This window comes from Microcebus murinus, chromosome 4 (assembly GCF_040939455.1).
Source record: "Microcebus murinus isolate Inina chromosome 4, M.murinus_Inina_mat1.0, whole genome shotgun sequence".
In the NCBI taxonomy this organism is placed as follows: Eukaryota; Metazoa; Chordata; class Mammalia; order Primates; family Cheirogaleidae; genus Microcebus; species Microcebus murinus.
Window position 1 is genome coordinate 82429661 of NC_134107.1, and position 15386 is coordinate 82445046.

The window sequence follows — 15386 nt, forward strand, 5'->3', positions numbered from 1 at the left end:
CTCAAAACTGGGCTATAAAGCTTGCGTGACCCACCTACTTTTTCCTAATATCTATGCTTGTCAAAAAGCAAATTTGATAGTGTCAGGGAAACCTTATATTGAATTGCAGCAACTGGGTGTAGGTATCATTTGACTTGTCCAACATCCAGGGAAGCAGATTACAATTACTTGATTCTTTATGCATGAAAGAACTACTTGACACCATTTTCCTCAGAAGGAAACAGTAAAACTAAAAAGATTTGGGGGCCTCATGGTCTACCCAGCACCTATGTTTCAGTAGTAAGGCCACTGGGATAGGGTAGAGAATACCAGTGTTCTTATCCTGGCTTTGTCACTATTCAGTACACATGTCTGGCACATTGTAGACCACACAAATGCCTAAGAATAAATGAATGGGTTATAGATGATTTTCACTAAGTCTCTTCTAACCTTTTCACCCTTGTTTCTTTCCACTGCAAAATGTAAATGCTGGATTATTTGATTTCTAAAATTCCTGTAACTCTAAAGTTGCATGATCTAAGGAAATAATGCTTTCTACAGCTCATTTCTACCCTTACACTAGGACTTTTTGAAAAAAAAAAAAACTGAAATTGATAATTAAATCAAGTGTCAAATAAAAATATTTTTGAAACTTATTTTCCATTACATGGATACTGCAAGCAGAGAATTTGGTGGTCTAACCTACTCTGATAACAGCCTCAAGTTCCCATTTTGCTAATACAGAACTCTAAAAATTTTCCTATCAGATTTTCATTTTGTAGTCCCTTATCCTAGGTTTTGCTTATCTATTCTGTTAATAACTAAATTTTTGCATGATAATATAAGTTCTGATTCCAAGGTGGAAATGACTTAAGAATGGTGGTTCATAGGCCAATGAGGTGTCTGGTGAGGCTCAATACCTTATGGGTGTCAGCCCAAAGGTGACGGGAAAGAAGCTGCAATGTTGCTCTCAAGTCACTAGGGGGCACTATACGGGACAATTCAGAGCACATCACAAGCGTTTTCTAATTTCATCCTGCCTTTCTGCATCACCCACAGCTTCCTTGGAAATTTAAAAATCACTTGTTTCCTCTAGTGCAATATTCTAAACTGTAGTTCCTTCTTCTTCTTCTGTGGTCTCCCACTTTCATTCTTCCTCAGTGTGACCTAGAATCTCATCTTTCATGCAAAGGTCCTAGAGATCCAGGAAAGTAAAGGGCACAGGTGTGAGCTATCTCAGCCCATGATCTGATCTGAATGAATGTCATTCTGGGCTTTCACACCAACTCCTTCTAAGATTTGTGTTTTACACTTGGCTGCCTTCCTGCTAGTGAGGGAATGAGTCAGCAACATCTCTCCCTCATCATCCAGTCTTTCACACACTTAAAGAAATATACTATTATGTAAATATCTCAAAGATTTAATACATAGATATTGGGCAAATCAGTACTTGGGCAGCTACATTAGATAAAGTTTCTTTACTCTAAAAAATGGATTTAAAATAGAAATTTGGTGCTATATTTCAATGTATCAAATTCACTGTCTTAGATTTTGTATCAAGGTTCACACATTTACAGATTTTTCAGGAAGAAAGTTAAATAAATTTTCATATGGTGCTGGGCTCAGGAAGTACCCTATTTTATGATTATTTGCAGGTGATATTTACAAATACAAGGTCTTAAACCCTGCATATCAGCTCTCTTAAATTTGGTTTGTTTTCAATGAATCCTTGTCATCCTGTGTCCTCTGACTATTTTCTCAGTGTGGGTTTTGAACATTTCACACAGATGGACTTTGTTTAGAATCCAGTGGAACTGAAAAAGTCCAGCAGTCAGATAACCCAGACAGTCTCAACTTCATTCTGTTTTAAGCCCTTAAATATATTTTGGTCTGCCTCTTCTCTCCCTGAAGCAGCAAAAATAAGCAAGGGTGACCTTTACTATTCTGCTTAAACAGAACCTGTTTCCTTTGAGCCTCCCTCTGAGGATTTATTGGACGTTCCACCACTAGTCCAATGATCCCTATTTCCTAGATTTATCTGCTCCCATCCTCCTTGGCTTGCCTTTTCATATACATAGAATTAACATTGAAGGGAAGAATTTGGATTAATGTTTGTTTCTCTGAAATAACACGATATATTCTCTGAATGAGTCAAGTTCTGATGACGACTAACATAGATCTAAGGAACCATATGGAACTCATTCTCTGCATATTAGTAATAGGACATATACAGTCATGATTTGCTTAACCATGGGGGGATAGGTTCTCAGAGATATATCTTTGGGTAATTTCATCATTGTGGGAACATCATAGAGTGGACTTACACACACCTAGATGGCATAGCCTACTCTACACCTAGGCTGTGTGGTATAGCCTGATGCTCCCAGACTACAAACCTATACAGCATGTTACTGTACTGAATACTGCAGACAATTGTAACACAATGGTAAGTATTTGTGTATCTAAACATACAATAAAAATACAGTATTATAATCTTATGGGACCGCTTCATATGTGTTGTCCATCATTGACCACAAAGTAGTTACGTAGTGCAGTGTTGGGAAATAGGCTAAGAGACGTGAGAAGTTTCAGGAGTGAAGCAGGAATAGTCTTTAAGTCTAGGATAGTTCCAGCTGCACGTTATCTGCTGGTCAGGCATTGTAATCAGCTTCTCCACCAAGGGCCCAAACCGAGCTTCTGCTTAGCAAAAAAGCTCAAGGTGATGACCGGCAGCAAGAGAAGAAACGTTGCTTTGCAAACATCCTCTGACAATACCCCCTTTGTTGGAAGTAGCTTCTATTTTGTGAATTAACATGTCCACAGATTCCTTCAAGGCAAAGACCTGCAAAACCCCTGAAACTTCTCACATCTCTTAGTCTTTTTCCAAACAGTGCAGGACTGTAGTTTCTGCTCCATACAATAACAAAGTGAGTAGTGTTAAAATAGTTTAAGAGAAAGGAAGTAAAGAAGATGACTCAGAATTTTTAATTCCATTTTGTTCATGACTAAGTGCCTACAAATATCATTGGAACACTTTTACCTCTTCCATTCTCGTTTTCATATCCTAAAATAAAGTTATTATATGGTAACTACCAATCGTTGAACAATGATATATCAGGAACTATATATACTACACATTTTTTTGCCCCAATATTTTAAGAAACTTGCCTGAGTGTGTCAGAAAGCTAAGCAGTAGACCTGAGATTTCTAATGCCAAGATGTTTGATTTCAAAGCCCATGATCTGGAATACATGGCCACTCCACGTTTTTTTTACCTCAACCCAAGTGATGAGCTAAGCATGATGTGTGTGATCAGGGATTGTGAGGACTGAAACTCTCCCCAGTATCAATGGGTGAGTGATGCAATGGGATATTTTATTAGGTTAAAGAGGTGAGGAGGGTGGAAGATAGCAAAAGAGCTAGTTTGGTAGAGTTAATGGGAAATTATTTCCATTCCTTATCATGCCCTCCTCAACTACTTACTGGGGCTTGGTTTTAGAGATTATTTTTGTCTGCAAACACTGAATAGAGAAGATGTATACTTTAGTGTTCCTGAATACTTACCTGTGGTGAAAATTTTAATGATCTGAGTTACAAAAGAAAATAAGAACTCTAATGAATTTTTCGTAAAACTGAAAGTGTCAAATTGATATAATATCCTATATTCTGAATGATGTTCATCTTTCCATTTCCAAAATCATTGCATTAAAAAATGTTAAAGAAACAATAATTTCTAGCCATTATTTTGTTTTGTTTTTTGAGGCAAGGTGGAAATACTCCTTGAAACCCTAATGGTTTGTAACCATGATTCTAAAATGATGCAAGTTTAAGAGAGGATGATTGAGGAAAATGAATCTAGCACACATGTATAGAAATGGAAAGAAATGCAGGAATTGAAGAAGCAGTTAAGACATTATTGCAGTAAGCTGGCATGAGTGAAGAGCCTGTAGTTTTAAGGTGGCAATGAGAATAGAAAGAAGGGTTGTGCTGTGAGGCATATTTCAAAGGAAAAGCCAGAGGACTTTATGCCATAGTAAATAGATAGAAGAAAAGAATTGTTAAAGGTATGTAGTGATGGTATGATTAGCTAAGCAGTTGTAGTACTCCTAGCCAACTGTCTTGAAATTAACTCCATAGCTTCAAATCCCATGAGATTTCCAGATCACTATAAGGAAAGCAGTCTGAAGTGCAGCCTCACTGAGAATAAGTAGTGTTCTATTAGATTAATAGTGGAGTGAAACAGTTCTTAGCTCATAGTAGATGCTTAATAACTATTATTCACTCCCAGATATATGATTTTCTTTGATCCTCAGAACACTCTGAATTAGATAGCACTAGTCCACTTTGCAAGTGCAAAAGCTAATATTCAGAGAAGCTAATTTCACATGACTAGAAGTCTGCCCTTTGTAAGAAGCACTATCTCAAGCCTAATTTGCATGAAATATTAGAGTAACAGACAAGACAGAAATGGGATTCTTTTGGTAAGAATATTCTGCAATTATAAATTCTTTGCCTAGGCCTATGTCCACAAGAGTTCTTCCTACATTTTCTTCTAGAATTTTTATGGTTTCATGCCTTAAATTTAAGTTTTTAATCCATCTTGAATTAATTTTTGTATATGCTGAGAGACTGGGGTCCTGTTTCATTCTTCTGTATATGGCTATCCAATTTTCCCAGAACCATTTATTGAATAAGGCTTCCTTTCTCCAGTATATGCTGTTGTCTGCTTTGCCAAAGATCAGTTGGTTGTAGGTAGATGGTTTTATTTCTGGGTTCTCTATTCTGTTCCATTGGTCTATGTCTCCATTTTTATACCAATACCATGCTGTTTTAGCTATATAGCCTTTAAGGATGATTTGAACTCAGATAAGGTAATGCTCCCAAATTCGTTCTTTTTACTCAATATTGATTTGGTTATTTTGACTCTTTGTTTGTTCCAAATGAAGCTTGGGATTATTTGTTCTAGATCTCTGAAATATGATGCTGGTATTTTGATGGGGATTGTGTTGAATTCTGTAAATAACTTTGGGTAGTGTGGACATTTCAAAAATGTGGATTCTACCAATCCATGAGAAAGGATTGGTAGAATCCACTTGTTTTTTCCACTTGTTTGTGTCATCTGCAATTTCTTTTCTTTTTTCTTTATTTCAGGATATTATGGGGGTACAAACATTTTGGTTACATGTAACGCCTTTGCCTTACCCAATCCATACAGTATGTTCCACCTCCATTATAGTTGTGAGTTTACCCCCAACACACCTTACCGGCACCCAGTGAATTGCAATTTCTTTCATCAGTGTTTTGTAGTTCTCCTTCTAGAGATTTTTAGCTTCCTTTGTTAAGTATATTCCTAAGTATTTTATTTTTTTTGTAGCTATTGTGAATGGTTTTGAATCATTGATTTGACTCTCCCCTTGACTGTTATTAGTATATAGAAATGTTACTGATTTGTGTACATTGATTTTGTAACCTGAGACCTTGCTGAATTTATTTATCAATTCCAGAAGTCTTTTTGTGGAGTCTTTAGAGTTTTCTAGATACAAGATCATATTGTTAGTGAACAGAGATAGTTTGACTTCCTTTTTTTCAGTTTAGATCCTCTTTCTTTCTTTCTCTTGCCTGATTGTACTGGGTAGGACTTCCAGTAATATGTTGAAAAGAAGTAGTGATGGTGGGCACTCTTGTCTTGTTTCAGTTCTTAGGGGGAATGCTTTCAACTTTTCCCCATTCAGTATGATGTTGGCTGTGGGTATGTTATATATGGCTTTTAAAATTTTGAGGTATGTTCCTTCTATGCCTAGTTTGTTGAAGGTTTTTTTTATCATGAAAGGCTGTTGGATTTTATCAAATGCTTTTTCTGCAACTATTGAGATGATCATGTGGTCTTTGTTTTAATTTCTGTTTATGTGGTGAATCACATTTATTGATGTGCATATGTTAAACTACCCTTGCATCCTTGGGATGAAACCCACTTGATCATAGGGGATTATATTTTTGATGTGCTGTTGAATTCTGTTTGCTAATATTCTGTTTGCTGGTTTTGTTGAGGATTTTTGCATCTATGTTCATAAGGATTATTGGTCTATAGCTTTCTTTTTTGTTGTGCCCCTTCCTGGCTTTGTTATCATGGTGATACTGGCTTCATAGAATGAGTTAGGTAGGATTCCCTCCTTCTTGATGTTATGAAATAGTTTCTGTAGGATAGGTACCAGTTATTCTTTGTAGGCCTGGTAGAATTCAGCTATGAATCTGTCTGATCAAATATAGCAACAACAGAAATAGATAAATGAGACTTCATTAAATGAAAAATCTTCTGCACAGCAAAGAAAATAATCAACCTACAGAATGGGAGAAAACATTCACAAACTATATATCAAAAAAAGGACTGATATCCAGAATATACAAAGAACTTGAACAAATTAGCAAGAAAAAAACAAACAACTTCATCAAAAAGTGGGCAAAAGACATGAACCAGTTTTTTGAAAGAAGACAGACATATGGCCAACATATGAAAATTGCTCAACATCACTAATCATCAGGAAATGCAAATCAAAATTTCAATAAGATACCACCTTACCCCTATCACAATGGCCACTATTAAAAAGTCAAAAAACAATAAATACTGGCATGCATAGAGAGAGAAAGGAACACTTATACAATGTTGGTAGGACTACAAATTAGTATGACCTCTGTGGAAAACAGTATGGAGAATTCTCAAAGAAATAAATGTAGACCTACAATTTGATCCAGCAATCCCAGTGCTGAATATCTACCCAAAAGAAAGGAATTCATTTTATCAAAAAGGTACCTGCACTCTAATGTTTATCACAGTATAATTCACAACTGAAAAGATGCGGAATCAACCCAAGTGCCCTTTCATTCATGAGTAGATAAGAAAATGTGGTGTATACACACACACACACACACACACACACACACACACACACACACACACCATGGAGTACAGCCATAAAAAGGAATAAAATAATGTCTTTTGCAGCAATGTGGATGGAACTGGAGACCATTATCCTAAGTGAAGTGTGTCAGGAATAGAAAACCGAAGACCATATTTTCACTAATAATGTGGGAGCTAACAGATGGGTATTCACATGCACGAAGTGATATAAAGAAGATGAGAAACCAAGAAAAGGGGCAGGCAGGGAGGTGGCTATGGGATAAAAACTTACCTCTGGGATACAATGAACACTATTCTGGTGATGGGCACCCCAAATGTTGACTTAAGCATTATGCAAAATATGTAATAAAAACACTTGCACCCCTTTAATTAATATTTTGAAATTTTAAAAAAGAATATTCTGCAGGTAATTCAATTATATCAAATGGGTGAATATAATCTTGGCCCCTCCTATGTACCTTTAGCACCAGACAATGTGCTAAATCCTGAGTATCAGAAGATAAATAAGATACATTCTGCCCCAAGCTGCTCATTGCTAGCTGCAAGCCAGCAGACTATAACATTGTGTAGGGTAGTACAAAAACTTTTGCGTAGGAACTCACCACTGTCAATTTTTTACGTGGGAAGAAACATACAGATTTTTCTGTTTCATAATCTATAATGTGAGATCACCAGACTCATATTGCACAGAGGCTTTGAAGAAAATTCATTAAGATAGAGAGTTGAGTTTTATGAGACTATAAACTTTAAAATCAGCTGTGTAAAAATTTTGTGAGTAATTTTTTAATTAAAAATGATAATTAATTTTGTTCTATATTTGTTGAATAAAGTCAGGTATGTTTTAATTGTGACTAAATCATTAAAGCACTTGAAAAGCCTCATTTGCATTCATATATTATTCTCATGAAAAGTATGAGTTTTAGTTTCTTACTACCCAGATGGACCAGCAGGTAGGATTATTAAGAACAGCCATCATTTACATTTTAAGCACCTGATGTAAAAGTATTTTTTAAAAAAAAAAAAAAGAGAGATGTTGGTCAAAGGATACAAAATTTCAACTAGATAGGAGAAATAAGTTCAAAAGATCTGTTATACAACATGGTGACTATAGTTAATATAACAATGTAATGTATTCTTGAAAATTGCTAAGAGGGTAGATTTTAAGTGTTCTCACCACAGTCCCCAAAGTAATAAGTATATGAGCTGACCCATGTGTTAATTAGCTCCATTTAACCATTCTACAATATATACATATTTCAAAACATGCTGTACATAATAAATATATACAAGGTTTATTTATAAATTGAATAAGTAAATAAAATGTTCTTAAAAATATTCGATCTATTTAGTTTTAAGTGCAACCAGTGCTTGTAAGGCCCTGGCTTAGATACTATATTTATCCTGTCATTACTCTTGCTCAAAAATCAGCAATGACTCCCTATTGCGTCCCTCTTCATTCTGGTTTTCTTATATATGACCACTTGCTATTGGCCTAGACTCACTCTCCCTGGGACCCCCACATGACCTTCTCCCCTCCTAGCAGTGTCATGTGTCTCTCCAAGACAAACACCCACTGTACATTCCTAACCCCAGCCCCCATCACACACCACTGCCCACTACACATACCCAAGGCAAGTGCTGTGCCAATGCTGGGTACACTTGCCCTTACATCTTTTTCTTACCCTTATATGCCTGTATTGAAGGGGGAAGCAGAAGAATGGGGGTGAGCTTTCCTAGCTGTACTCCCCATTTCTGAGGAAGCTGGGTTCAGCTAATGAAGAGCATTCCCTGGAGACTGAGTGTGAAGGAAGGAGGAAGAGGAGAGACCAGAGTGTTTCTCTCCCTCCCTCTCTACCAAGGGCTTGTTCTCCAGCAGTAGGGACAGCTTCTCTGTGGCTCCAGCTCCAGCTCCAGCTTCTACATGCCCACTGTGGTTCCATCTTTCACTGGGTGACTTGGTTATAAGATGGACTCTTTCCCTCTTCCTCCAGCCCAAGGATGGTAGTGGCTTCCTGTTGCTGCTAATCTCTGGGCTGCCTTCCCTACCTTTTGTGACCTCTGTAGATTTTCTACCACCTGTGTAACTAATTGTGAGCATTTCATTTCTTGTTTCAAATACTCAAAGGATTTTTGTTTACCTGAATGGACACTTACTGATGTGGTGCTCAAAAATAGCCAGGCACCATGATTTTTATGTTCATCTTCTTATTTGATGCTTACAATAATCCAGAGGGGTAGGTTTTACATTCCTATGCTATAGGAAAAGAAAATGCTTCACCTCTCTGAGCCTCAAAGTCACATAATATAACAGAGTCTAGATTGTAACTAAGATCTAATTACTTTTCACTCATTTTCACTTATTTATTCATTTATTCAATTAGATCATAAGCTTTTTAGAGTATCCTTTCGTTTCCTCCATGGTGTTTGGCACAGTTGGGAACAGTATAGATACAGCGTCAATAACACTAATTAACTAATTGGTTCATTGTGTAAGAAGTATTCAGCCACAGAATACCTGCCTTTCAAGATCAAGCTTTAACCATTTCAGCTGTTTGATTCCATCTACTTTTCTCTCATCCCAGCTGACACAGGAAGAAATCAGGGAGGAGACAATTCACAGAAGTAAGGAGGTACCATCAGGGGGAAACATGCTTGATCCTAGGAAAGTGTGGCCACCCTAGGAAAGGTTCACATCAAGTGGCAATGCTTTAAGGTTCAAGAAAAAAAAAAAAAAAAAACAGAGGTTTGATTCAGGAGGACAGAGAAGAGACAAAAATGGCAACCGGATGTCAGAGACATACCCTGGATAATCTCTTTCTGAGATGAACCATGGAACACTCAAAATAGGTCTGAGTCCAAAGAAACGAAGCTGGTTAGGAATGAGAAAGGAATGCAAGCCCTAGCCAGCTGGCTTGGATACAGTACGAGATGCCTGATGGAGTCCAGGAGTCTATCAGAGTGATGGAGAAATCCTGAAACTCAAAAGACTGCATAGACTGGACTCCACCGAGTGGCCATTTGTTAGTGCCTCTGAAACTCACACTGAGAAACTTAATCTCTCCCGATATTTTAGCCCTTTGGTATGAAGCTATATAAGACCCTTTTCAGCCACTGGTGCGGGGTGATGTTATGCCCAGCTCAGACCGACTGCATCTCGAAGACAATTCACAAATGGCAGCTAGTTTGTAGCTGAGGGTGGAGGCTGACAGAATCCACATTATTGGACACCATATGAACATCTATCTAGATTTCCTTTACAAGAGAAATGTGGTAGTTTTACCAGGACTCTGACAATTAGTGGCATCCATTTAATTGACACAAAAAAGAATGGGAGTTTGTTGGGGATGTTGGGAGCCACTTTCCAACTCCTTCTTTCTAAGAGTTATCTGTTCTTTCCCCACCTAGACTTGTTTTCTTCCCATTAACATGGTTAGCCCTTCTCTATTTAAAAAAGAAAGTGAAAAACTTAGAGGAAGTAGTCGCACAGATACAGTAAAGAAAGAATTTGAATGAGGAAGAGATGGACAGAATCAAATGTAGCAGCAAAGTTTGGAAAAGGGAAGTCTCCACGGGGTTTGGTAAGTTGTGAGTTACTGGAAACCTTTGCCAGATTTAACAGTTATAAGCGCAGAAATCAGATTAAAATAAACAAGAATAAGTGGAAAACCCATATCATATGTATGCTCCTTTTTAAAGAAGGTTGGCTGAAATAATGGAGAGGGAAGTAGGATACGTGGGTTGATTGATGGAATATAATCATGGCAGTATGACATCTGAGCACAGGTAGACTTATGAGACGTGTATTAAGGAAGAACAGTTCTTTCTTTTAGAAGGGAGGTAAGAGAGAGGTTTCCTCTAAATGCTTTTCACTAAATTTCATGTCTTTTTAGCCTCTTACTAGTTCAAATACAGATTATTAAAATAAGATTTATGCAGGTCAACACTCTATTTCCTCTCAGATCCATTTTTTTATCTTTCTGGTCCCATGGCCTGCATTATAAGGAGCTAATTTCTGGGACATTTCTCCTGCTCTTGTGGTAAGTTGGGGTAATTGGTGGCAATTGTGGAATATTGAAGGGCAGGAAGAAGGGAGAAACCAGGGTATTTCTTTCCCTCCCTCTTTCTCTCTGCTTCCAATGGTGCCCAGCAGCAATTACACCTTCACCATGTCTCAAGAACTTACCAAGCAGTGTTTCCAGTTCCCATTCAGCCATCCCACCCATATTCTAGCACCTTTCACACAATACTGATAGCCAGGGCCTGGAATCACTCCTTTAGTTGTCTTCCTGCTGCTGCTAAATCTCTAGGTTGCCTCAGCATATTGGCTTCTCATCATTTCTACCTCTGTATAATCAGCTTCTTATATTATTTAATAAATTAACTCTATTTGAAAGAGTTAGAGTGATTTGTCTTTTCCCAGCTGGGCCCTGACTGATAAAGCATCTTTCCCTCTAAATCACTTATGTGACTATACATAAGGTGGATTAACCGCAATCATATGTGTTCTTTCTGAGAAACGTACTTAGTTACAGCCAAACTTTTCCAAAGTATAGACCACCAACTATAATCATTTTTTCCTTTTTCAGAATTATTATTGATAATAAATGGTTATGACATATTAATAGTTTACTAGTTTTTTATAATTATTTTATTTTTAATTGACACATACTAATTGTACACATTAATGAGGTATAGTATGCTCTTTTGTTATGTATATTTTTAAATTTTTGAATATAATTAACCAGTCATTTCACAGAAGAGTATAGAGTACTGTTTCTAGATAGATCTCTAATTGATAAATAACAGAAACCTTTACTTTTTATTTTTCATTGTTCTAAATGTTTCAAAAAGAATCTTCCTCACTCTCTAGCATATTACTGCACACACATAAAAATAAGAATATTCTTTATATTATTACATAATAAATAACAATGCTATTTGTCTCTCAGAAACTAGTATAAGAATTCCTCACACAGCAAGCTCAGCCTCCATTGGCAAACTGCTTGTAAGTCTTTTGAGATAGGAAATGAGTCTTCCAAAAAGAGCTGGGAGATTTCAAATTCCTGAGGAAAAATCTGGAAAGAAGGAAGCAAGAATCAATGAGGTGACAGTGATTCTACTTGAAGGAGAGAGAGAAAAACTCCCTTTCCTCTAACTCCTTGGCTAAGAAAACTTGGAAAAAAATCCATTGTCATGTCTTTTCTTCCAAATTGTTGGCTGTGGAATGTGTGAAGTAAATCTCATGTCTCCTCTACGAAGTCTTCAGAAAATGTTATGTACTTCACTTGTATTTTTGTGTAAGTGAATTCAAAAAGGCTGACAGGAGAAAGCTGGTAAATGAGAAGATAGCTTTTAAGAGAAAAAAATGTGTCTAACTGAGCTTCCATTCAGGTGTTGTCCACTTTGCAGTCTTCTGAGTTTGAAGATATGGAATGCTGCCTAAATATTCTAGAAGGCTCACTCATTTGTCCATAATCAGGGGTCCTCAAACTTTTTAAACAGGGGGCCAGTTCACTATCCCTCAGACCATTGGAGGGCTGGACTATAGTTTAAAAAAACTATGAACAAATTCCTATGCACACTGCACATATCTTATTTTGAAATAAAAAAACAAACAGGCAAACACACCCGCATGTGGTCTGTGAGCCGTAGTTTGAGGACGCCTGGTCCACATAGTTATCTGTCCTGGGATGTGGTATGGATATACGTGATTGAGCACGTTCAATGTTCACACACTCCTAGAGTTGGAAAATGATTGAGTCAGACTAAAATATTCAGGTGAATTTTGAATTTTAGGATTGAAGTTTTATTGCCATACTGAGCTACAAGCTGGTTCACACAGATCTGAGGAACCAGGAAGTGGGAGCAGGGTCCGCAGAAAGAGATGACAGGAATATTAATATAGGTCACTTTTTCATGACCTGCCTGGGGCAAAAAAAAGAGAGAGAAAAAAAATAGGTTTCTTTTAAGAGCACATTCTCTTGTAATTTTCTGGGCAATCACATACTGCCTTGCTGTCCAAGATTCCTTTCCATGGCGCCCAAGCAGTTCTCTGACTACGTTTACTTCTCTGGTCTAAAGTGTGCCCACTCTGTGTGTGGGAGTGTACCTATAGGCATGGGCGAGCAGCTGCTTCTGAGAAAGTGCCACCAGACACAGTTCTCTGCTTTGAAGGCTCAGAGACATAATTGGGTCAGTGCCTTGAGGGGTCAGACGCTCGGAACCTGACTCGTGCTTACAGAAATGCACAAAAGACCGGAGAAAAACAACTGTCACGGTGACAGAAGATGTAGGACAGGCACATCCTCTTCTTGTGGCAAGCGACATGGGAAGCTGTTGAAAAGCCATGAAAAGTCTCTGCCTCAGAGGCCAGAAATATCTGACAGCCTTGCTGTCAACACACTTTCTCCCTGCAGGCGGACCTATGCGTGATTTGAGATGTTCCTTTGTGAACTTTGACTCAGAACAAGGGGAGTGAGCCTGAATCTAGTACAGTCTGAGGCTCCTTGGCAGAGGTCTCTCTCTCTCTCTCCTGCACTCTGCCAGGCAGCAGCAAGGTCATGGAAGATGCTGATTTGGGTCAATAGATACCCATGTGCTGATGAAACAAAAACTAATCTGTGCACACACACACACACACACACACATACACACACAGGTGCAAGCACACGCAAGCATGTAAAATCATCATATAATCTTATCTGACAGGGTGTACTCATGGGTATTTCTCAAGTATATTATCCTTTTGGGGTCTATTAAATAATTGAGGGGTTCTGTAATTACATTCCTCAGATTACAAAATGCATGTGATTGTGTTTTCCCCTTTATGTTGGCTCCTCTGCCTTTTATGAAACAAGTCCCAGTTCAATTTGGATGTTTGGATCGTAAGGTGGCCCACACTGAGTGATTGATTTAACGATATCTGGCTGGTGAAAGTTTGTGGACTTGCCCTGCCTCTTTCAGCTATCTTCTCAGAAATCTTTGGTTTTTGAGTCACGGTTTGTACTATCAGGTTAATGAAGTAATTGATGTAAAGCTCATTCTCATTTTATAGATGAGGGAAATGAGGTGGAGAATTCTTACTCACTAAAGCCACAAGATGGCAAAGCTGATTCCTAGTCCATTCATTTGATCCACCTGGTTCCTGGGTCAAAGTGGGGGTTCTCTCTAGTACCTGGCACTACTGCACACCTGATGACTCTCTCCGCTTTGGACATGAGTGTGACATTTCCCTCTTTCTCTCTTAGCAGTGACTCCCAGGGTGAGTGAACACAGGATGCTCATAACTACCCACAGCTCTGGCTAATTCAGAAGGAAGTAGCTTCAGAACGAATCCTAGAGAAAGTTTCCCAATGCCTTCTAACAAGTATTATATTAAACATTCAACTACATGATACAGTTAACTGCTACCATCATATCATGTCTCTCTTCTGACAAATTACTTTGTATAGTGCCTTTCTGTATCAAGTTGAGGCGATAGAGTAGCATGTTTGGGTCATGGAGTATGAAGATATGTTCAAATCCAACTTAGTTACTTTGCATTGAGAAAGTGATTTAAACTTTAATTCCTTCATTTGTAAATATTGGATAATAAAGGTCATTACATCAAGAGTTTTGTGATGTTTACATGAGATAGTGGACAGAAAGCTCTTAGCATGGTTGTAAAACTACAAGCACTAAATATAGAAGTAGTGATAGCAGTAACATTAATCTTTAGAGGACACTAAAATATTATAAATATTTTTATATAAATTATAGCTCATTGTATCATTGTATTATTACCATCTTACAGCTGAGGAAACAAACTTGTAGAACTTAAATCATCTGCTCAAGATGAAGTTGATAAGTGTCAAAGATGAGACTCACATGTTTTCAGATTTTAAATTCTATCTGCTTTCTACTGCAATAAGTGGCCCCAGTGAAAAATGTGTCCTGTGTTGGTCATGCTTTGTTCTGTGAGGTCAGCTGAAGTTGTAGAGAGCTGGGTACATGGGCTTCAGACATGAAGTTAGCGTGGCTGCTGGCTTGAACAATGCTAGGCTGTAAATAAGTCTGTACAACAATGTAGATCTTTTTAACACTAACTATGGGCCTAGCACTGTGCTAGTTGTTTTAACCCTCATGACCACTGTCTAAGGAAAGAATTTATGATTATTGTTTACAAATTTAAAAACTATAATAAGTATTAGAGAGTTTAAATGACATGCCTAAAGTAGTATCTTGGCAAATGGGTGAGCCAGTGCTTGAATCTAAAGTTGGTACACCTTTCAGTGAGTCCCTCTGCTTCTAATGAATGTACCTATCTCCAAGTTTCTTGTCTATACATTTTAGGGAATACCTACATTATAGTACTGTGTGAGGGTGAGATGAGATGACACAAAATTAAAGTTATTAGAATAAGGCCTGGCACATAATAGACAACAGAATCCTGATCTCTTTCATTTTATTTCTCTGAGGACACAGTGAGTGGCCCAGAAAGAAGAAAGACAGG